The 25,101-nt window shown below is 32.7% G+C and overlaps 1 non-coding gene across 1 annotated transcript; it reads left to right on the forward strand.

Moving 5' to 3' along the window:
• Window positions 1-1,579: 1,579 nt before the first annotated feature.
• Window positions 1,580-1,683, forward strand: LOC121214200 (small nucleolar RNA R71). The gene has a single exon (XR_005909786.1). It is a non-coding gene; the product is annotated as a small nucleolar RNA R71 (small nucleolar RNA).
• Window positions 1,684-25,101: the final 23,418 nt, after the last annotated feature.

Here is a 25,101-nt window from a genome sequence, read left to right on the forward strand (position 1 = left end):
CATGGTGGTGTCAAATGGCCATTTGTCATACCAATCATACCCATCTAGGAAATAATCATATTCTTTCGCATCAAATATGTCCAACATCTTATTAGGGAAAGAAAACCTGGAATGATCTTTCCTGGTGGCCTTGTTTAAATTCCTATAATTCCTACAAATCCTCCAACCTGTAACTTAAAAATCTACAATAATCCATCCGACACCCTTCTTGTGCTTTTCCAAAAAAAAATTGACTCTTCTTCTTGACGCTTGGTGAACACAATTGAAATAATGACAGGTAAAGTCAAAGACAGACCCAAATAGTCATATTTCAAATGAAGAGACAAAATCTTCAGTTCTAATTCAGCTGGTTTTCAATCAATGACTTTGGTTTTGTATACTCCTGAGATGATAACTCTAATGATTCGAGTGGAACTTCTTGAGTGAATTTCTTCGAATTAGCTTCTAACCAAGCCAAACATTCCTTATCTTCATCATCACTTGGCGAATCCTCCAGTAGAATATGTTCTAACAAATCGTCAAAAGAATGGACCTCCAATTCTCTAGAAGCTAACAATTCCATCTTCGAAATAGTAGAGCAGTCTTCAACTATATCTGCAGATTTAGCAGCATCAAAGTCATTAAAAGTCACCTCTTCATCAAATATTTCTTTTAACTGAGTATCCTTTTACTACTTCTGGAATTGTTGATGATATGGCAGTGGTGGAATCATAGCTTTAACCAGACAACTCTTTTGTGGAAATTTTTCTACATCCGACAAGGGTGTTAGATAATCAGAACTAATCAGTTTAGAGTTTGCCTTATCAAGGGTCAACGGATCTGACTTTTGTGAAACAGGAGTTTCAACACTCGGTTGAGATTTCTCTTTGTCTTGAGCTACAACAGGCTCATTTTAAACCTCAACCACCTTGGGCTCCAATGTCTTTCCACTTGGCAAAGTGACTGCTTTGCAATGTTCTTTTCCTGAAATTCTTGGATTTTTTGTGTCAATTGGGCAAATACCTTAGGGGATACTTCTGAGCTCATTAGCTAGTTGTCCTACTTGGTTTCCTAAATTTTTCAATGTTACTGCTTGGCTTTGGATTAGTTCATCATTATTCACTATGTACGCCTTCAGGAAATTCTTAAGATTACTTGGAGAGTCGTAAGAACTTGATTGCAGACCATTCCAATTCTGATTTCCCATGTAATATTTTGACTTTTGATTTGATGGGAAATTTTCAAAGAAATGGTCATCTCCGTAGTATTCACAAGAAATATTCTCGGATTGGTTCGGCTTTTACCTGTTAGGTTACCATTAAAACCATTAAGAGTTATGTTTTTAAGCATAGAAGACATAGAGGATACCTGGGCTGCCAAAGAAACAAGTTTGTCCGCTTCATTAACTCCTACTACTCGTCTTTCTGAGGCTACTTGGTTGGTTCGACACTGATAGTTATTACTAGAAATTCTTTCAATAATCTTGCAAGTATCGTTAAAAGACTTAGAAAGAAAGGATCCATTTGCCGAAGCATCCATCATCATTCTAGTATGAACATTAAGACCAATATAGAAAGTCTCCATTTGAATGCAATAAGGAATACAGTGATAAGGGCACTTTCATAATAACTTCTTGAACCGCTCACATGCCTCATATAAAGATTCTTCATCAAGTTTCTGAAATGAAGTGATTTCATTTCGAATCTTGGCGTTTAAAGATGGAGGGAAATATTTCATTAAGAAACGTTCAACCAAATCTTGTCATGTTGTTATGGAACCAGAAAGTAGGGAGTTCAACCACACTCGTGCTCTATATTTTAAGAAGTATGGAAATAATCTCAGTCTCAAGGCATCATCGGTCACCCCAACTAGTTTAAATGAGTCACTCACTTCCATGAATAGCCGAAGATGAAGATGTGGATCTTCAGTCGGAATCCCACTAAATTGACCCATATTTTGCAACATTTGGAACATGACCGGCTTCAGCTCAAATTTTTGTACCATGATTTTGGGTCCCTTAATACTCGAATTGAGCTCGTTGAATAGAGGAATGGCATATTGTCGAGTGGCACAGTTTCTATCATCGATAAAAATGATCGGATTGTGGGTATTATAAGTGAATGTTCCTCCTGGTTTTTTATTTTGATTTTAGAAATTCATCTCTTCAGTCCTTCTTTGGTTCGCTTGTCTTCTCATTTATTTAAAAGTTCTTTCAATTTTAGGGTTTATGGGAAGTAAGTTAATAATTTAATCAATACTCATAAACACCTGAAACAAACACAAAAAATTGGAATTAAAATTTAACAGAAAAAAAAGTCCAAAATGCAAAATTAACAATTTCACAAATAATGTCTTTTAAAACAGCCCTCGGCAACGGTGCCAAAAACTTGGAACGATGGAAATGTGCAAGTGTACACAACCGCACAAGTAATAAAGTCAGAAGTAAATGTCAAGTTATCGTACCTACCGAGACTATGAAAAGAATTATTTATGAATGCAATTAAAAACACTTTGGTGAAGAAAAATATGTTGATTTGAGGAAGTGATTAAAAACTACAATTTAACTAAGTAAAATAAAAATAAAATTTTCAATGCACGATTTCAAAAGATGATTTTAATCAAGATGACATAATTGTGTTAGATTAATTACACTTCTTAACTTAATATTACTAAAACAATGTTCATGTTGTTATGAATAAATTCACGGCAATTTGGTAATTTGTTCACTATAGCACATACAAACTTACTAAATTAACTAATCTCTTGAACATATCACTATGCCAATTCAACAATTAATGAATTTAAATAAGCAAGTAAAAGATTAAGTGAGGTAACAATATATTCCTACATTGAAACAGTTTAATCATAATAATCTTGCAAGTTATGCAAGGCTAATGTACCGTTTAATACTATCGCTAATTTAACCCTCAACTACCTTAGAAGATTAAACATGCACTGATTAAGTATTGTGTCAATTTATTACAATTTTAACACGATTAATAATTAATTCATTAGTTACCTCGCGATTGTAATGCAAGAATAACATAATCATGGTTTTACTTAATCAAACAATTTACCAAGACCTATAACAACACAAACATAATTTTAATAACTTAAGTGGACGAAATGCAATCAATGTAACACGATTTAAATTTAATCCATGTTAATTAAATTAAGAATAACAACATAAAAAAATTTTAGAGACATGTTCATAACAATAACAATAAAAGTTAAATGATAGGAAACTAGAACAAAATCCAGTGTTTCTCTGAAGTCTGACTAGTTTGCTCCGATCCTCCTTCTTTGCTCATTTCTGTTGAATCGAGGCTTCTAGAAGCACTTGAATGCTGCTACAGAAGGTGGTTGAAGGGATCTTTTCCAAGAGGGAAATCGGCAAGGAAGGGATAAGAAAGGAAATGGGAAATAAGAAGAGAAAATGAGTGAAAGAGAGAGGGATATGAGGAATGAGAGGTTTGTTGAAATAAGTAGCAAAGGGGGTGTTTTTAGGTGAAATTGGCTGCTAAAAATAGCAAAAACTCAGCAGCCATAGACCCCCCTTGGCCAGCCATACATGTGGCAAGTTTGAATGTTTCAAACTTGCTAAATTTTGCTAGAGGCAAATCTACAAAAGCTTGATAAGTTGAGGGGTTTGAATGCAATTTCAAGAAAACTTCAAGGGCCGATTTGTAACTCAAATAATTAGATAATTTAAGCTGATTGAGTTAGCATGTTTGACCGTTTAGGGTAGCCCATGTGCTCAGTTGGATCAGTCTTTCGATTTAGCACAATTGGACCTCTTTTCATATTTTAATTAATAATAATTATTTAACCTAAAATAAATTGGATTAAAATTAAAATTAATTATATTATGTATTAATACTCAGCAATTGGACTGTCTTAGGATGAGAAATTAGTTCACCTCAATGCTTCAAAAATCGCTTCCCAATTTTGCGTTTCTAGCAGTTCCTGTCGAGTTAATTTTCACCATTTGTGCAAATCTGTCCAAATCAAATGAAAATTTATGAAAATTTATTATAAAATTAATTAAAATTAAATATTTTAATAATTTAAGTTCAATTTAATTATTTTATAATTATATTATATTTTTTGACAAGAATTACACCGAAACTACATGAATTTGAGTTAAAAAGGGCATAAAAATGTCTATATATTTTTGTGTTTCCAATAATTCATCGAAAATCCTAATTGTGTTTTCTAACCAGGACTCAACTTTCTCTGGATCGTCTTTGGCTATACCACGGAACTCCTTAGCTCCATACTTTCAGGTTTTATCAACTCGAGGCTTCATCACTCGCATTGGTTCCAAACCCTAAGAAACTACAGGAATCGGTTGGGGTACGGGTGGGGATGGAGGTCATTGAGCCATAGGATTTGTTCTCACAAACTCAGAAAACCATTCGGACATCATCGGAAGAAGGCTTCTTTAGCCTCTCCTCCTATGCCCACAGACACGGGCCTACTACCACTAGACATTGCTCCATGAACGGACGCTTGCGCGTTACTATCAACTTCATCAGAACCAGCTCGGTTGGATGACATTTTATCTATATGAAGACATAGTTTAATTTGATTCAGGAGTAATCACACTATCGCAAGTTATATAATGGCATATACTTTTAGACTTCATGCACGCTACATTTAGTCCGAGAATTGACTAAATCGTAGTTTTGATACCACTAAATTTAACACCCCTAACCCGTATCCATCACCAAATTAGGGTTTTATAGTATTAACGTACAAATAGAAGATTTAAACATACATTTCATACACTATCATAAACATATTATGAACCAATTATTCACACACATATCGTCCCTAAATCGAGCCTTCGAGGCACTAGAGATACCTTAGAAATAATTTGAGACTAATTTAAAATCATTTGGGAAGTATAAGGAAAATTATAAGGAAAATTCACCAAAATTTGGAAACAAGGGTTATACGACTGGGGCACACGCCCGTGTCTTAGGTCGTGTAACCTTCAAACTAGGGACACATGGCTATGTCTAAGCCCGTGTCCTCACTTGTGTAACTCTCTAAGTAGGGTCACACGGTTGTGTGCTAGGCTGTGTGCTAGGTCGTTTAACTCACTGGCTTGCATACAAATGAACTATTAGGTGACACACAGACATGTCGCTAGGCTGTGTGCCACACATGGCTGAGTCACATGCTGGTGTCTCAGGCAGTGTAGACATAAATTTGCCTAAAAAGAAGTCATTTCCTACACCATTTCATGCATAAAAAATTGACCAAATTGTGCACACTTACAAAGCATCAAACCATACCTAAACATGCATATATTTGTCATTCCAAAAGTCCCATTTCAACTAACCAATATGCCATTCAAAGGCACCTCAAAACATTCTTCAAAATTTATTGAAAATGCCACAACTTGACCATTACTATTCCATTATAAGACATGCCATTTGAGCCATTCGAAACTTTAAACATGATATAGGCACAATGACACAAACTAGAAAGGCATCAAATGTAACAACCAAGTTAACTTATATAACTTATACATACAAAATCATCAACTAAACATTCAACTAAACACCATTATAAGTACACCTATACATGCCATTATAACCTTGGCCAAAACATAAAAAACTACCGATATTTATGCTGGATAGTGTGATAGATCTCCAACAAGCTTCCAAACCGATTGAGCTTCTGATAATATATAAAACATAGGAAAGAAACTATGTAAGCAAATAATACTTAATAAATTTTTAGAAAATAAACATAACTTACCAATTAATTTACATAACAATAAGTATAAGCATAATGTAACCCAAACCACAAGCTTGGCACAGGCCTATGCATCATCATCAATAAACAAGTTAGTGCATTCATTTGAATTATACATATGATAAGTCATTTCCATATGAAAATACATCATTTGATTCAGTCATCCTTTTCATGACCATATACATAATTCTATTTGGAAACTTACCATTTCAATCCCTTTTCTTGCTCTTTGAACCATCTAGAATACCATCAGATACTCGGGAAAGCTCACACAAAGTGTGCTTAAACATATAACCATAACCTTTCCTTTACATCATTGCTCACACAAGCTGTGGGTTAGAATATAAGCTACTCCATGCTGCTAACACAAGCTATAGAGTATCCAAAACAAATACAGGACCTCAACCATCGATAGGACATTTAAGACCAACACCCGAAACATGAAATCCTTAATGGCATGTCATTTGTATCCTACAAATTCAATAACCGTCAACGCATTGAATTATTCATACATCGTTCAAGTTGCATTATAATTAACATAATAACATACATTTAAATAACATGAATATAACAGCCGTTCATATGAACTTACCTCGATAACTAGGGGTATGAAGGTTAAATCGAGCTATTCCGAAGCTTCAGCTTTTCCTCGATCTAAGTCCGTATGTGGTCTATCTTGATCTAAATAGACAATTTCAATCCATTTAATACTTCTAGTATTCAATTCAGTCCACATTTCATGTTTATGTAAAATTATTATTTTGCCACTAACATTTTAACTTTTCACAATTTAGTCCTTAAGCTCATAAATTGATATCTAAACATTTTAATCCTTCATTCAAGCTAACAAAATTTATTAGGGACTTATATCAACCCAAATCAACCATCATTTCATAAATTTAACATGAATTTTTATCATTTTTACAAATCAATCCCTAATTGCAAATGTAATAAAAAATCACTTTACAAAACTTGTTTATTTATCAACAATGACTCATAATATAGCATAAAACATCAAGAACCATCCAAAAGCATTCATGGTATAACCCTAAATCTTTAACAATTTTACAAATTGACCCCTGGGGTAGCTAGATTAAGCTAAAACGACCTCAAAAACATAGAAATCATTAAAAACATGACAAAACTACATACCATGCAAGTGAAACAATGCTTGGTCGAACCCTAGCTATTATTCCATTGAAGAATCGATTGAGAAGAAACAAATGGGAAGAAGATGATAATTTTAGCATATTTGTTTTTATCTTTATTTACCATTTTACCATTATGCCCTTTAAAAACAATCAAAATTTCATTAAAACCTAATTGGTCACTAAAAAAATTCTCCACCATTGTCACTCCAAAATATATTATTTTCACAGCAAATTGTGTTTTCGCCATAGCATAAAAAGATTGAAACACATTTTTAACTTCAGACTTATCTTTTAATTATAACATCCAACAAATGCAAGTATGATCATTAATAAATGTGATAAACCAATGTTTTCTTGAAAAAGTTGAGACTCTTGAAGGTCCCCAAACATCACTATGAATTAACGAAAAAGGTTTGGACGCTTTATATTTTTTAGGTGGAAAAAATAATCGATCATGTTTAGCCAATTCACAAAATTCACTGTGATATGAAGGACTTTTCTTCTTAAACAGATTAGGTAACAAATGTCTTAAATAGTAAAAATTAGGATGTCCAATCCTATAATGCCAAATCATAACCTTATCAAAACTAGAAACAATGCTCAAACATAGTGTAGTTCCTGGTTGACTTAGATGGTCGTCATCAAGAAACTAAATTCCACTAGATTCTTTAGCATTGTCAATCATCGTCCTCGAAACCATGTCCTGAAATTTAGACATAGAGGAGTCAAATATAACACGACAATTCGAGGACTAAGATAATTTGCTGATAAATATGATATTATAAGCTAGATTTGGCACATGTAAAACATCACGTAAAACCAAGAAAGGTGAAATTTTAATATTGCCGAGAATGACCCATCTTTTAATTTGATCTTTTCATTTCCTTCACAAGGCGTATAAGCTGAGGAAAGGAAATGACTACTAGTCATGTGATCACTAGCTCCAGAATCAACAATCTACGTGTTTGTTTTACAAAGTTTGACATTGAAAAAACTAGAAGAATCAATACCTGATTGGTCAAAGGAGCAAGAGGGACTATTGGATAAGTTAGGAATAGAAGAATTCATCTGAAGCTGTGGTGATTGAAAAAGCTTCTGTAGATGCTCGTTGTTCTTTAGTGAATGGAGACCTTTGTAGAGAACTTTGCTACTTATGATTTTCATTAGTTGTTTTGAAAGCTCTGTTATCCCCAGATTGTGAACCACAACCATTTCCACTCTTATTTCTCCCATTTTTTGATTTTCCATAGAGCTCTCAATATGTTTCTCGAGTGTGCCAATATTTTTTGCAATGGTCGTACCAAGGTTTCTTCCTTTTTTCACTGTCATCATCATTTTTAATAGTCATAGGAGTAGAATTATCATCGTTAGCTTCAAATCCTGGCCTTAACATTACTTTTCTCCTAGTCTCCTCTCTTCTAACCTAAAAAAAAGTATCTCACAAAGAGTTGGAATCGGTTTCTTTCTCTAGGAACTAAGATCCCACTTCATCAAATTCTCTATTTAAACGAGCCAAAAATAAATAAGCTCGCTCATTGTCTTCTTTTCTCATAGCTTTTAAACTATCTCTAGGATACAACTATTCATCATTATAAGATTGATCTAGTTCTTGCCAAAGAGACATCATCTAGTTATATAAAAATAACCTCAATTTCCCTTTGCCTAGCCTTCCAGAGCTTTATTTTTAACTCAAAGATCTGTGAAGTATTTTCTAAATTTGAATAAGTTCCTTTCAAAATGTCCCAAACATCTTTAACAATTGGGAGAAAAAGAAATGATTTACTTATGGATGCTTCCATGGAATTAATAAGCCATGCAATTATGATAGATTTTTTAACCTCTAAGTGCTTATCATTGGATCACCCACATATGGTTGTGTAACATCTCGAGATCAGGTCTAGAAGTTTTGGCCTCGCAAGTGAGGGTTCGCCAGTGTTTCGTGAACTAGGTGTTCGCCAGTGCTTCGACAAACTGGGGAGTTCGCCAAAGGAGTATCAGTAAAGAGTTCACCAATATTTTAGTGTTCCAGTATATGCCAAAAGATGCGGTAAGGGGGTTTGCCATATTCACTATAAGTTTGGCTCGCCAGTCTGCTTAGGAAGCTGGGGTTCACCATTTAAGTTGCGAAATGGTGTCTACCATTCAAAGTCAAGTCAGACTCAAATTAGGAAACAAATATTTGGTGTATCTAGGAATACATTTCATACAAGTAACACCTTTCCTAAGTAAAGTAGGGTATCCTAAGATTTCTAGGACACTTAGGCCTATAAATACGACCCTTATTCCATGGAAATTCTCTCATCAAATATTCTATCATCAAGTCTCTATTATGATCCAAGTTTGTAGCAACCAAGGTAAGCCTCTGACCTGTTAGGGTTGATTATCCAAAAAGCTAGGTTCGCTTGCATGTTTGAATTCTGTAAGCTCTGTTTGCTTAGTAATCTGTGTGTTTGTTTATATTACGAAGCAATCAGTGTAACGCCCCGAACCCGAGACAGTTACCGGAGTCGAATACGAGGCGTTGACAGACTTTTAAAAATTTTCCAGACACTGCCCAGTCTGAGTACTAGTCGCTTCAAAAATCACATCTTGAGTTTTACAACTCGAAAATCAGTTTTGTGATTTTTCCCTGAAACTAGACTCATGTCCCCACCTATGTATTTTTTTTCTAGAATTTTTGGTCGGGCCAATTAGTACAGTTTATTAGTCAAAGTCTCCCATGTTACAGGGATCGACTACCCTGACCTTTGCGCATTACAACTTGGATATCTCCTTGTACAGGGCTCCAATACTGATGCCGTTTGTTTCTATGGAAACTAGACTCAGAGAGGAATCCATTCATATATGGTATGACCCCTAATTATCTCTGGTCAATTTATAGTGAATTTCTAAAGGCGGAACAGGGAATCCAGAAACTGTTCTGGCCCCGTTCCACAAGAACCCGAATATCTCTTACTGTACTGTTCATATGATTGTTTTGTTACTTCCATATGAAAGTAGGTTCATCAAGGTTCGATTACATAATTTATTCACTATTTAATTCCACTCCTACGAAATTATGTGATTTTTCAATTCTACACCACTGTTGCTGTCAAAATCTGTTTTCAAGGTAAACTTTACCTATTTTGTGGTTACCATGGACCAACTAGGGCTTTGCCATACATAGGTCCACATGTGATCATATTTAGCCATTCCAATGGCTGATCATTAGCCCAACACTTCCATTTCAAACCATAGTCACATCGTGAAACCATATATATACATACATAAACACAAATGGTCTAATGCCATACTCCACTTCTACAAGCCATTTTCGCATGGCTTTACACACATACATCACAAAAGAACTTAAACAACAGGGGGTAGTCCTATACATGCCATATCCAGAGTTCAACTAAAGAGTACCAAACGAGCTTGATAGTGTAGATGACTTCGACTTCGCTGATCCCGAATCCGATAGCTAACGAACAAAATCTATAAAACAGAGAGCCAAAGCAACCGGGTAAGCATTTTAAGCTTAGTAAGTCTCAAGTAATGAAATCGGCTTTGACTACAGTATTACATTCACATAGCTAACTAAATCACTTTATTAACACATATTCTCATAATCATACTTACTTCACACTTCATCAACATATATACACAAGGTATCAACCTTTCTAAAAGCCGAAAATTCGTTAGCCGATCGCACGAATACTATTTAAAACGAATCGACTTTTCCAATGCACATGCAAACATACCTTATCATTCGGGTTGGTCAAGCATATTTATTAAATTAGTTACAGCACAAAACGCTCACATTCAAACCCAAGTTTCTTCGGTATTTAACCGCATACAGCCGCAAACACATTTGCCTTCGGGTCTTAACCCGGACATATCAACTCGCATAATTGCCTTCGGGTCTTAGCCCGGATATATCATCTCGCATAATTGCCTTCGGGTCATAGCCCGGATATATCAACTCGCATAATTGCCTTCGGGTCTTAGCCCGGATATATCATCTCGCATAATTGCCTTCGGGTCATAGCCCGGATATATCAACTCGCATAATTGCCTTCGGGTCTTAGCCCGGATATATCATCTCGCATAATTGCCTTCGGGTCATAGCCCGGATATATCAACTCGCATAATTGCCTTCGGGTCTTAGCCCGGATATAATCCAATGCTCATGCACACATATATCAATAATCATAACACATCCATATCATTTCTTCGTTACTAAGGCTCAAACACAAAACATTTATTAAACCTTTCAATTTTCGGCTCAGTAGCCACACACAAAGAGCATGATTTCAATTGGCTTTATAAGATAGTCTCTAAGCACATTCGACTATCCGTCTTAGTATGACTATTCATTTCAATATAATTCAAGTAGGGTCATTACTCGAAGACTTACCTCAAATGTCGTCGAACGACTTCAACGGCTATTCAATTACTTTTTCCTTCCCTTTATCGGATCTAGTTCCCCTTTGCTCTTGAGCTTAAGTTCAACAAAATTTAAAATAGTCATTAATCGACTATTCAAGTATTATTTTCAGAATAATATATATATTGATCCGACTTTCACACACATAGATTATAGTAGCTTTATAATAATCAATAAATAATTCATCGGCAAACTTTCATTAATGTTTACAACAAAATCACATATTCACTACGAGCTGTTTTCCTGAGCAGTAGTTACTAAATTACTTATAACTGGAGCTACTAAACTCCAAATCACTTGCCGTTAATTTTCCCTGAATATAGACTCGTATATCTTCCATCCATAAAATTTTCAGAATTTTAGGCTTGGCCAATCAATACCAGATTTTTCTTAAAGTTTCCCCTATTTCACTGTTTGACTATTCTGACCACTCTTCACTACGAATCCAATTTCTCACTTTACAGAATTCCAAATGTGTTGTATTTAATCTCATTTGAAACTAGACTCATTAAGGAGTCTAAGCATATAAATTTTATCTTATAATCATTTTTGTACAATTTATAATGATTTTCTAAAAACAGAACAGGGAATCCAGCAGTCATTTTGACTCAGCCCCACAATACTTCAAATATCTCTAGATCGGTAACTCTTTTGTTTCTATAGTTTCTTTTGTAAGAAAATAGACCCTTGAAGCTTTAATGACATAATTCACTCAGCTTCTAATTCAACTCCTACAAATTATGGCGATTTTCGAAAACCACCTTACTACTGCTGTCCCAAGTAGATTATGACCTAATACAACAATTTCATATAGGTTTCTTCTAAGCTAACCATAACCGAACCATTTAGTCAAGCTTAAGGCCGATTCTATTTTGTTCAAATTAAGGTCACACTCCCTTAAAAGAAATTCTAGCCTTCTTAACTTTAATTAGCTACTACCTATTCTTTAAACATTAAATACAATGCAATTAACATTTAAACCTTTATACCGAATTTGCTCACACAATAGTCCTTGACCGAAAGTTCTTAGACTCTAGCTACCCTAATGTCATTCCTTGAAACACATCCGAATATCACGTTCAACACCTCCCATCAACAAGTTAAAATTTCTCAAATTCAATTACTAGTGCTTTTATAAAACATAAACAAAAATACATTAAACATTATTTCCCCAAGAATCAATAGCATAACCGAATACATATATTTTTCTTTCTCCCTAAATTAGATTCGGCAATCCCATAAACCATATTAACCTTAACTTTCAAGCTAAAACAATTAACAATTTAACACATCCAACCTAACTATCCATCTAATGTCATCAAAACTTCTACTAAAAATTTTAAGCTCCTAGGCCGAAATTCAACCCTCATAAATAACCTAATTTCAATCCAAGATTCAAGTAAAATTTAAACCAATCCTCCAAGTTATGCATACATTTTCAAGAGTGGCATAAAACATACCTTTTTGTATCAAAACACCTTAGCCGAAATTCAACAAGAGTTTTTCTTCTTTCTTCCTTCTAGTTTCGGCAATGGAGAAGTAAAGATGAAACACTTTGGTTTCTCCTCCCACTTCTCATTATATTATTTCCTTTAATTCAATTATTAAATCATTTGTTAATACAAAATTATTTTAATTTTTGAATTAGTGGAGCATATTCTTTCCTTGGCCGGCCACCATGTTTATCATGGGTAAATTGACATGCAAAACCACTCCTTTCAATGCATGTACTATTAGACCATTGTAAAATTAACCTCTCACTTTCCAACAAAGTTTCATATAAGTCCATATTAATAAATTCACATAAAGATGATCAAATTAATGCATGAAACTTTCACACATGCATTTACTCACATCATAAACACAGAATATAACTTTTAATTATTTATAAGACTCGGTTTAGCAGTCCCGAAACCACTTCCCGACTAGGGTCAGTTTTGGGCTGTCACAATCAGACCATCTATCAGCAAGGATAAAGGCAAAGCCAAGCTTGTTTAGTTATTATCTGTATCAATGAATGGTTAGGAATTGCCGTGTGTGTGCAAACTTTATATTTTTTGAAACTTAAGGTTTTTAAACTAATCTCCAAGAACAAGGTTTTCTAAAAACTTTGTTTTCAAGTTCTGACACTTTGTTTTGAAGATAAAATTTCAAGTCATGTTTTTAAATTTATATTTTAAAGATAAGTTTTACGCATGCTCTTATATGAGCCTATGTTTTAATGTATGTTTTTTTTAAATACAGTTTTATAAACTGTGTTTTCACGAGCTACTTTTGCAAACTCTATATAAATAAGTGTTTTCAGCAAAAGCTCCCTATGCGAGCTCTATGTGTAAGTTTCTGTGCGTGCTCCTCTATGAGCCCTTACGATGGATATAATGGCATGCCATAAGATTTTGAGTACTCACCATAAGTTTTCTATGATTAGGGCGTTAAGGCCCTGGGACATATGAAGAGATGAGGGAATGTCGAGTTGTGCTCCATTCACTGGGACATGTTGGTGTACAGAAGAGTGCATAGCTTCGCGCTTCACTTATGGGACATGTTGTAAGGACTCTTTGAGTCATTCTGAGGCATTACAAGAAGATCCACATATCCAACATATCCTGATAAGTGTGGGAGAGAAAATATTTATGTTCTTCAGCCATTTTAATAAGAAAATTATGTGAGCATGTTTCATGCTATACAAGATCTGTTTTAAACAAGCTAAGTTTTCAAGTATGATTTTTCTTTAAGTACATTTGAAACTATTTTTACAAACTTATATGTTTTTCTGATAAGAAGGTAAAACAGTGAACTGGGTCTCGCATCTGTACGACAAACCCAACTCACGACATGATTTTTAGACTAAGTCTAATTTATATTTTAAACTCTATATTGTAAAGCAAACGCTGATGATTCCTGATGATTCACTAAGTTCTTAATGAACTCACCCACTTCTCTCTTACTTCGCAGGTAAGTAGGTCGCGGTTGGTAATGGCAGGGTAGATGACTTGGTAAGACTCATCCCTAAATAGATTTTTGCGAACCTGGAAAATAGGCGATGGGGTTTTATTTATGTGGGTTTTAGACTTATTGTATTTTGATTCTATTATTAAAATAATATCATTAAAAGTTTAAGTTTGTTTTTGTTTTGCGAACCATGTCTTAAAACATTAAATTATCTTTTATTATGAATAAAGTTTGATGTTTCTTCATGTATGAGTGTTACATTTTATTTCCTTTACTTTCATGAAAAACTTATTAGTAATATACGCGATTCAGTATTACTGCGAACTATAATTTTCTACAACCCAAAAATTACATATGTACCCCTGTTAGTGATAGTTTTACTACTTAGCGAACCCATATATTTTTTGCGAACCCTATTAAAAGTATGAAAACCTTGTAAATGTATGTGAACTCTTGTGTGAATGACTTCTCTATTTGCAAAGCCTGTAATGCATGTGAAATTAAAATGGTAAGTGGGAACCTACGAAGTATGCGACCTTTAGTTATTTTGCAAACCCGTATTATTGTGCGGACTCATGCCTTGTCTTTAATGAGAACAGTGTGTGTTACTTTGATATGTGAAATTATGTTTTCATGCGAAGTCATGCTTTATATTGTACTGCGAACTCATATGTTATTCTAATAGGCGAACCTATGTTGTTCGACGTATTCAAGCCTAAGTTGTGGTGCAAACCCTACCTGTGTATGCTTGTTAGCTTGCATGTTTATATTTTATGCATGAATTATTCTCGCTGTTGTGCTATAACTAAGCATAATATATGTTGTAAATAGGTAGTGTCCCTAAATCGTGCCTTTGTAAGATATGCCACAAGGCCATGTGAGTGGGTCACATGGTTGTGTGGAAGGGTCACACGGCTGTGTCAGCAAACTGTGTAACTCTCTATGCCCGTGTGCACCAAAACCACTTAAAATTTTACAAATCGCACAATTGTGCCATGATACGATGTATGGCACATAATTGTGTGATAGGCTATGTCTCAGGCCGTGTAAACCTATAGTAAACTTTCAAAATAAGATTTCTAGCATAAATCACTTAGGCTACAAGTCACCCGTTTCAAACCATATTCAACCACTTCAAAAGAAAATCAAAATAAGCCCAAAACATCCTTTAAAATCACATCCTATGTGCCTAACTAATATGTCAAAAATTACACCTCAATTCATAATTTAAGCTAACCAAATGAATATACACACAAAAATACAATTATGCCTTTAAGGCACCTCAACCATTTCTATCAAGTAAAGCACAACCTAAAGAACATACAAATACCAATTCAATAATCACTAAATGACACATTCATCTTTAAATTCTCAATCACCAATTAACAATTCAACCAATCTCTAGTATTAAGCATTAACTTACCAAAAAATCCTTAAACATAACCTAAATGTATATCATCCATCATTTCACATCCAAGCATCAATCAAACCAAAATGCATACCATGATATTATCTAATCCATTTGAACATTAGGCATAAAAACCAAGCAACCTAACAAGTCATCAACAACAAGACCATTAACATCACATTCATACATATATATATATACATAGCCTTCAAAATGCCAACCGAAACACATTATGGCCATTATTAATATAAAAACATTCCTAGGTAAATGCCAAGACCAAAAAGAGTAATTCACCAAAACTTGAGTTCAGGATTGCCGCTAAATGTTGGATCGACAACTGATTCTCTCAATACCTAACCTATGCACACAAAAAAACCGTACTTTAAGTATAACTCAGTGGTATTTCTGTAATCCGAATATTAAACATAATATGATACATACTAATGCATAAGTTAAATGTAATGAACAATATGCACATTTTACATGTACTTTCACCCTTTCACTCAAATTCATTTAAAAATCAACACTAATGTATCATTTCATCTAAAGGTTCATTCTATGCAATCTAGAGTTCATAATTAACTTTATTTTAACTCATTCCACAAGTTGTAATCTTAGTTTCCACTTTCAATTTTCCCTATTAACAAGACTCGAACTTGGACGGATATGCAGATCCAACCAACACACCGATTTGGCACCCAATACCTAATGATAAATCCGTAATAATGAATTGTGCCTTGCACTATTTGGTAAAATTGACAATAAATGTGCCTAGCACTAGTTGGTATAACCAGCAAATAGGGTGCCTAACACTCCCCGGCACGTAGTCGTAAAACTCTGAACTCTTTCTATCTTATGGCATGTCAATTATACCTAACCCTGCTCGAACAATTAATAGGGTAACAAGTTTTCTCACATTTTTTTTATAAACATTTCTCCATTTCAAAATCATAATCATAATCAACCAATCCAATTTTCCACAAATATATAACATGTTTCATCACAACCTTAGCACAATTTCACATTTTAAATAATATCTAATATTTCTAAATCTATTTGCGACATTTAAGTATACATTAAAATATTCCAAAATGTAAAATTCAACATAATCATTACAAAAATACATAGAACTATACCGTATGATCTTACCAGGTATAAACATTAAAAGTAGAAGTGTCGATGACTAATATGTTATTTCCCCTTTTTCTCGCTTATATACTGTTTGACTTGTTTCTTGATCTATACGATAATTCTTCCAAATTATTAGTTCTAAATACCTTATAACATCTTATTCAATGCATAAGATATCATATTATCATTTTTCACAATTTCCCTAAAGTTTTACAGTTTATTTAGTCCCTAAAGCTAAATTAAGCATATTTTTCATATTTAAGCCTAAAAATTTTCATACGACTTTAATCTTATCCTTATACAACCCTCAATCATCTATATTATAAGAATTTCTTGCTAATTTCAACATATTTTCATTTTGGTTCTTAAACTCAAAACTAACAAAAAGCACTTTATAAAATAGTCATATTTTCCATCAAAGCTTCAAATCCTACCACTTAACATCAAAAACTTCAGAAAACATCAATGGAAACTTTTAAAACTTTTAACAGTTTTATGATTTAATACCCAAGATATCTAGATTAAGCTACAATGATCTCAAAAACATAAAAATTACGAAAAACAAGCGTTGGGAATACTCGCATGCAAGGGCTGATTGTGCTTGAAGAAAAGAGCTATGGCTTCCTTAGGTTTTTGGTGTTTTCAGTTGAAGAAGAAAGAAGGAAATGAAAAGAAAATGGATGATAACTTGTTTTATTATTATTTTAACTTAATTTAATTTAATTTAATTTTCAATAATAAAATTCAAATAAACCATATACTAACAGGCCACTAACTATAGATAGGGTAATTTGCCACGTAAAACCTTAAACATTTATTAATTTATCCGTTTAACAAATAAAAACCAATACCAATTAACTTTTATTATTTTTACAATTTAGTCCTTGTATCTTAATTAATCCTCTAGTCTCCAAAATTTCTAGACCAAAATTAAATACACCTATATAACAACTTTGAATATTTAATAAAATTATTTACGGGCTTGGTTTTTGGAAACGAGGTCTCAATACCTCATTTTTCAAAACCACTAACTTTAGTTTAAAATCACTTGTACTTGATTAACTATTCAATTAACAAATCTATCAAATCGTGATTCACTATTTTACTATACTTGACTCATAAATATTAAATAATAATATTTATGGACTCACTCGTCGAAATTGTGGTCTCGAAACTACTGTTTCTGACACCATTGAAAAAAAGTTGTTACAAGTTCAGTCACATATACATCAAATTCTGTCTTTTCTACTAGTATATTTCTCTCTGTTACTAATGATGTGTAGATGTATGAATGAGTCGACCTAGGGTCAACTGATGCATGGACAGATATATCAAATAAGGAAAATGTACCAACATTCAAATTAGGAGCAACAACCTCCTCTCTAGCCTGGATTGCATAGGCTTTAGCAAAACGCACGAGCCTTAGATCTCTTTGATGTATCCCTAGCTCCTCCTCTATTACCACTAATACTACTACTAGTCCCCAATTTTCTTCCTCTAAGCGAGGCTAGCACCAACATTGCAATTTGTTCTTTCCTTTCATCTGCCTTTCTCGGATAGAACCTTCTACAATGTTATTTGGAGTTGTATTAGAAACAAGCTCCACATTTTATCCTATAGTCTCCCACATGGATTCTTCCATAATGCTCGTAAATTGATCTATCCACATTACGAACACTTCCTGTGCTAGCTACGGACATAGCCTGAGGTTGCGGAGTACTCAATCATGTCATGTCTCTCCTCAATATTCCTGAAGGATTGGAGAAAAGAATTTATAGTTCTCTCTACAGTTTGGGTGGAGTAGTCGGGAATGGTTTGGCCAGACTAGTTTGTTGGAGTCTCTAATCTTGGAATTACCTTGCTTCTTCTCATTATGCATGTTTGACCGCACCCCAACGTGCATGCGTGGAGGCTTATAAATATGAAATTTAGATAAATAATTAAAGTGAGGTATGTACAGGCGAAGAACTCAAATTGTAATATAGTGAGTTTACAATAAAACATATGGAAAGTCTTTCGAGGATCATACCCAAGGAATTGTTATATTGGAGAAAATTATTACTAATTTAATTACTTGAAAATAATTACTAACCTAGTCAAGTCATGAATTAGTAGTGTAGATTCCAAATTAAGATAATAATAAAAATAATTACACTAAACTAAAGCTAAGTTAAGTTATCGGACTCCCTATTCCTAGTTTCAACAATGCGAGCTACTTAGCCTAAAATCAATTGACTCACCAATTATTAATTAAGTTCATAACAACACTTAATTGAATTATTTACCAATCTTAACTAGGAATACCCATTCAGTCTCATCTTCGCTAAGAGTTACTACTTAACATACCATTTCGGTCTCTTTAGGCAAATAGATACCCTTTTGGTCTCATCGCTTAAGACAAGTCTACTAAAGGCTCACACAATAGGATACCCTTTTGGTCTTATCTGCCTAGATGTTTTCTAGGGTCTTCAATCCTAGTATACTAAGTTCTTTAGAAAACTGAATAAATACCCAACTTCAAATAATTATTTACTTAATTGATTAATTAGTTAAACAATCAATTCATGTGAGATATGTATAAAAGCACAAGTCTATTATAATATTTACAGAAACATTCAATTAACAAAAGTAAAGAAAGAGATAAATAAACAGAATAGGGAAAAGAATGCTTATGGATTAATCAATGTAAAAGCGTGTTCTCGAAATAATCTCCGCTCGTAATCATCTCAAATTCAAAATAAAAAACTTCCAACTAAGAAAAAATTGAAGTAGAAAACCTAATCTAAACTGAAATTTGCATAAAGAAATCTGTAAAAAATTCGTTAGAAGCCCTGTGACAGCTCGTTTTCCAATGGTGTTGGAAACAGTGGTTTTGGGACCATAAATCCTATGAATAATTCTGTAATAACTATTTTTTAATTCATACAAGTCGATTATAGTTTTATATTGAATTTTGATTAGATAAATTATAACTTATTGAACAAATAGTTTAGTATAGTGGATTATTCCGTAAGTCAAGTGGTGTTTGAAATCAGGTATCGAGACCTCAATTCTATAAACCGAGGCCATAAATATTTTTATTAAATATTTACAAAGTTATTAATTTTGTATGTGAAGGTTCGGTTCAGAAATTTTATTATTTAAATAATTAATTAAGAAAATGACTAAATTATAAAAGTTGCAAAATTTAATTCCTATTTATTTCTATTAACTAAGGAGCATAATTAAAGATTTTTAGAGGTATTAAATGGTAAATATTCCATTTCTATGGTGTTCTTATGTTAGTGGGGATTATTTAGTTACAAAGTGATGTTTCATATATTATAAAACATTAGAATATATGTTAAATTAGTTAATAAAATTAGAAAAGAAAATAAAAACAAAATTCATTCATCTTCTTCATCTTATAATCAATTCAAAAAGGGGAGAATGAGACCTAGCTCACGTCTAGCTTCAAGCTTCAATTGGTAAATCATTTTTGATTGGTTTCTCGTAATTTTTATGTTTTTGATATCGTTGCAACTAGGTCTAGTTAACCTGTACCTCTATTTTCAAAACTGTTAAAGATTTTAAAACTTGCCATTGATGAATCTTAGATTTTTTTATAGACATTTGTAGATTTGGAAGCTATGAAATGTTTAAATATTTTTTGATTAAGTAAATTTTGTTAATTTTGGATTTTGGGACTAAGTTGTTAAAATGGAATAAATTTGGGTTGTATAGAGACTATGGAAAATTAGGTCAACATGATTTGAGTTTAATTCTGTTAAATTTAAAGTTTCCGGTTAAAGGACTAAATTGAATAAAAGGTGAAAGTTTAGGGTAAAAGTGCAAAATTTTTATAAACGGTAAATTACATGAATTTAAGTACTTTAAAGTATTTGAATTGGATAATTGAATTAAATTGTTATGTATAGATCAATAAACAGATCAATCGTTGGAAAATGAGGAAAAGCAAAAAATTGTTGATTAGTCCTTGGAGTCGCGTTTGTTTCAAAATCAGTTTAGGTAAGTTCATGGGTATAGAAATTCACATATTTATATACATAATGATTAATATTGATTAGTGAATGTATATATATGATGTTTAAATTGTGAGTTGGGAACCAAAATGTTATAACTGAGTACAATGTGAGAAAGGATTTATATGAAAACTGTTGAATACTTGTTGAATATGTTAAATGTGATTTCTAATTGAATATGATTTGTTTACAGCATGTGTATTGAAAAAAATATAAATGACCATGATTTATGAAAGTTACAAGTTTTATTAAAATGCTCATATGAACATAGTAAACGATAGGATACGATTGGCATGCTAATAGGGCTAGAATGCTCGTCTGTGCAGTGCCTCTGTTTGCACTTTGGTGCCTCTAATTGCACATTTGTACCTCTTTTTGCACTTCGATGCCTCTGATTACACATTTGTGCCTCTGTCTACACTTCGGTGCCTCTGTTATGCATATTTGATGCCTTTGGTGTGGTGTAGTTACTCGAGTATCTGGGTCATGTTAGTATAGTTCACCGGGCTATAAAAATATGTATACCATTTGAATATTGTATCAAGAATGATTTTGTAATATGTTTCATATTGATGATTATGTGATTAAAGGTAGATACTTATATACATATATGAATCAGTTTGGATTGAATTAATTTAGAACAAGAAACATATGATGAACCATTTTCAGTAATAATCACATGCGTGTCTCGTAAATGATTGACAAGTATGATTAATCTAATTTATTTAGTTTTCACATTGTTTAATTCAAGTAAGTGATTCAGGAATGATATGTTTATATGAACTATTGAAACAAAATGTGATATACAGAATGATTATGAGTTAAATGTGTAAATGAAATTGTAAGATGAAATGGTTATACAAAATGTTTATATGGAAATATATATATATGAAACTATTTTATGAAGTGTTTATACAAAATATTTATGAGAATATAAATAAATGAAAAGGGACATTTGAAATGAGTACTAGAAATAAAGATGTAAAATGTTAAATGAATATGTGATGGTTGGTTTGTGTATCAAATGTGTTTTTCATGTGTATGTTTGATAATATGATAAAGTTATGTGTTTCATATATGAATTCAATAACTTTATGAGATTTATGTTGTATATAGGTAATTAAGGAACTCATGACCATGATATTGAATTATCTTGTAAAATGTTTAATCTATATCATTTATAGTAAGCTAAAGTTAATGTTTATTTTGAACTTACTAAGCTTTATACAAGCTTACCTCGTATTGGTTTTTCTTCCTCATAGATCGTCAGATGCAAGCTATCGATTGGATTGGCTTTGGAGATCACACTATCCGTCAACTTTATCGATAACTATCTATTCACTTTGGTCCGGTTATAAGTAGCATGAAATAGGATTTTGGTATATATATGTCATAAACATTATGGTTATGTTTTGTGTCAATTGAAGTATGAGATAAGTTTATTAATATGGTTGAATGTGGTGCGTGATGGCAATGGTATGCCTATATAAGTGTTTTTGACCATTTTCTATATGCATTATGAAAGTGGTTTGATGCTTGGTTCCTTTGATGTAAATGAAATATATGAATAAATATGTTTATTGGTTTATAAAATACGAACATGTGTATATTGAATGTGAATTTGGAATAGTATTTAAATTGTGGTGCCAATGTGTGCATATTGGTTAGGCGCATAGGCTGCATGTTTTTGGTATGTTTTTGGCATGTTTAGATGTGTTTTGAATAGGTGAAAAGAGTTGGAAATGGTTTGATTTGGTTCTTAAGAAATGGTGCATGAAATTGCTTGTTTTAAAAGTTATTTTGGGTGCACACGGCCTGGGACACAGGATGTCACATGGCCGTGTGCCACACATGGTCAATTCACACGACTGTAAGGCCTCAAAAATAGGTCTAGTAGTTTTGGGAAAGTTTATCGGATTCTGAGTGAAAATTGGGAATTTATTGTGTTAATTAGCGATTTATATTCTTAATTAGTTAGCTTAATTTCATCTAAAAATCGGTAAATAATATTCTAAAAAAATAAAAATATTTTTAGAATATTTAATTTTACGGTTTTAAATATTTTTTGGGTAAAAATATATATTTTGGGTTAAATTGGAATTTAAAAATAATTTAAAATGGGGGTTTAATCGGGTGATTTAAAATACTAATTAAATGGGACTAATTTGAAAAATAAGGAAAATGTGTAAGAAGTCTTATAGCAAATAAATCATATTTCCGAAATTTTGGAGGGAAAGGAGCAAATTGTAAAAGAAGGGAGAAGGCAGAGTAGCCTGATGGCAAATTCTCCAAAATTTGAAAATGAGGTGGGGGTTTTTAGTTTTAAAAACGCAGCAACTACCTCACCTTTCACTCATCTTTCACCCGAATTGAAAGTTTTTTCTCTTATTGTTTTTGCTTGTTTTCATAAACCAAATATCAGAGAATAGATCTAAACCTTTTCTCTCCCAAAATTCTCTCTAAAATCTCTCATAATAATTTTCAAATTTGGGCAAAAAGTCATTCGAATTTCTTCAAGCATTTTGATTTAAACTTCCAAATAAATTATTTGAGTTCAATTTAAGGTAATCTTCATCTCTAAACTTGTTTATTAAGTTGATTTCAATCATTATTTGTCAATTAAAGTGATTATAATGAATTTTCAACTTTAAATTCTTCTTTCTTGAACTTGAGGATCAACAATGGTGGATCTTTAATTTTGAGTGGGAATCCAAATATTAATTGATGTCTAAGTTCAAAATAGGTCTAATAAGAGGTTTTTAATCTTAAACCAAAAGATCAAACACGTTTTATAGATCAACTTTGAGAAATTCTAATTTGATTAAGAACATGAATGATTTTCCTAAAAATTATGAAACGAATTAAATGATGAAATTAACACTTAGAATTCATGTTATTGGACTAGGAATGAAGATTAGCAGTGGTTAGAGGTGCTGAAGAGGGAGTTGAATTGAGGAATTCCATATTTCGGCTTTGTTGTGCAACATAGGTAAGGTGGTTTAGAGCAATGATTTAGATTCGTGTACTTTATCAAATTTTTTTTTCTTGTTGCTATTGTTAGTTTGTAATGCACACTTTGTCTCTGTTAAAGCTCCACATCAAGAGGAGAAACGTGCAAATCAGAATTGAAGCTCAAACTTGATTGTTCGAACACATTTTTGCTTAAAGAGCTAAGTGTGGAGGTGAGTGATATTAAGGGAAATTTGGTAAATTGGCCTGATTATGTGTTAAATTAAAGGTTTAATTGGTGTAATTAATAACTTAATTGCATATTGGATGGTTGGATTTGCAAAAATATGTTTTATTTTATAAAATAGAAAAATGACAATTGGTTTGGTAAGTTGTGTATTATGCTTTTAGCATGATTAAATTGTATGGAATAAATTGATATTTGGAGCATGAATTGTTGATTTATTGAACATTTGATAAAGGTGTTCTAATTGGTATTTGAATATTGGGAAAATGATATTTGCTATGCTTAATTTTATTGATGTTAAAATTGCTTAGCAAGATAGTTCTACTTGTATTTTAACAACTTAAATTAAGTGATTAAACAATAGATTTTATGCCTTGTATGTATGATTATATTGGCAACATTGAATGGTGGATCTATTAGATATAGTTGGCATGCCATAGGATTTGTGAGTACTAACCATTATTTGTGATATTGTGAGCATATGGCTCTTAGTGGACTGATTGTTTAGAGTAGATAAGGGAGTGTTAAGCTTGAGTCTCCACTCATCGGGTTATTTGAGGGACTATTGGGGAGCGTGTGGCTTCGACCCGCTCAATTCAGAGAACTGTATTTGATTTTTGGGAGTTCAGAGATCCGTTTATCCAATGTATGATCACGTATTTACTTATTGCCATGGATGTGTTATGCCAATATAACCGATTGATTGTGTCAATATAATTGAATGTCTATATGTTAAAAGATGATTTACATGCCATGGAAAAACTTATTCTTAATTCTTGAAATAGCATGTGATGTTATGGTGCAATGTTAACATGTTGTGATTGAAAATTTAATGCTTAATGGATTTTATTTATGCATGATTAGGTGCAAATTACTTGATTTTTTACTATCATTCATTGAGCTTTTTAAGCTCACACCCTCACATTTTGTGTAGAGAATTTTCGGGTGTAAGGAGTCGAGAAGTGAGTCCAAGGACGATCCAAGAATAAGGCTCGGTAGTGGCTTAAGAAATTTACTTTAAAGACTATATAGGGGCATTGTGATGCTTTTAGGACTAGTGTTTTTTT

Source organism: Gossypium hirsutum, chromosome D01 (assembly GCF_007990345.1).
Source record: "Gossypium hirsutum isolate 1008001.06 chromosome D01, Gossypium_hirsutum_v2.1, whole genome shotgun sequence".
NCBI lineage: Eukaryota > Viridiplantae > Streptophyta > Magnoliopsida > Malvales > Malvaceae > Gossypium > Gossypium hirsutum.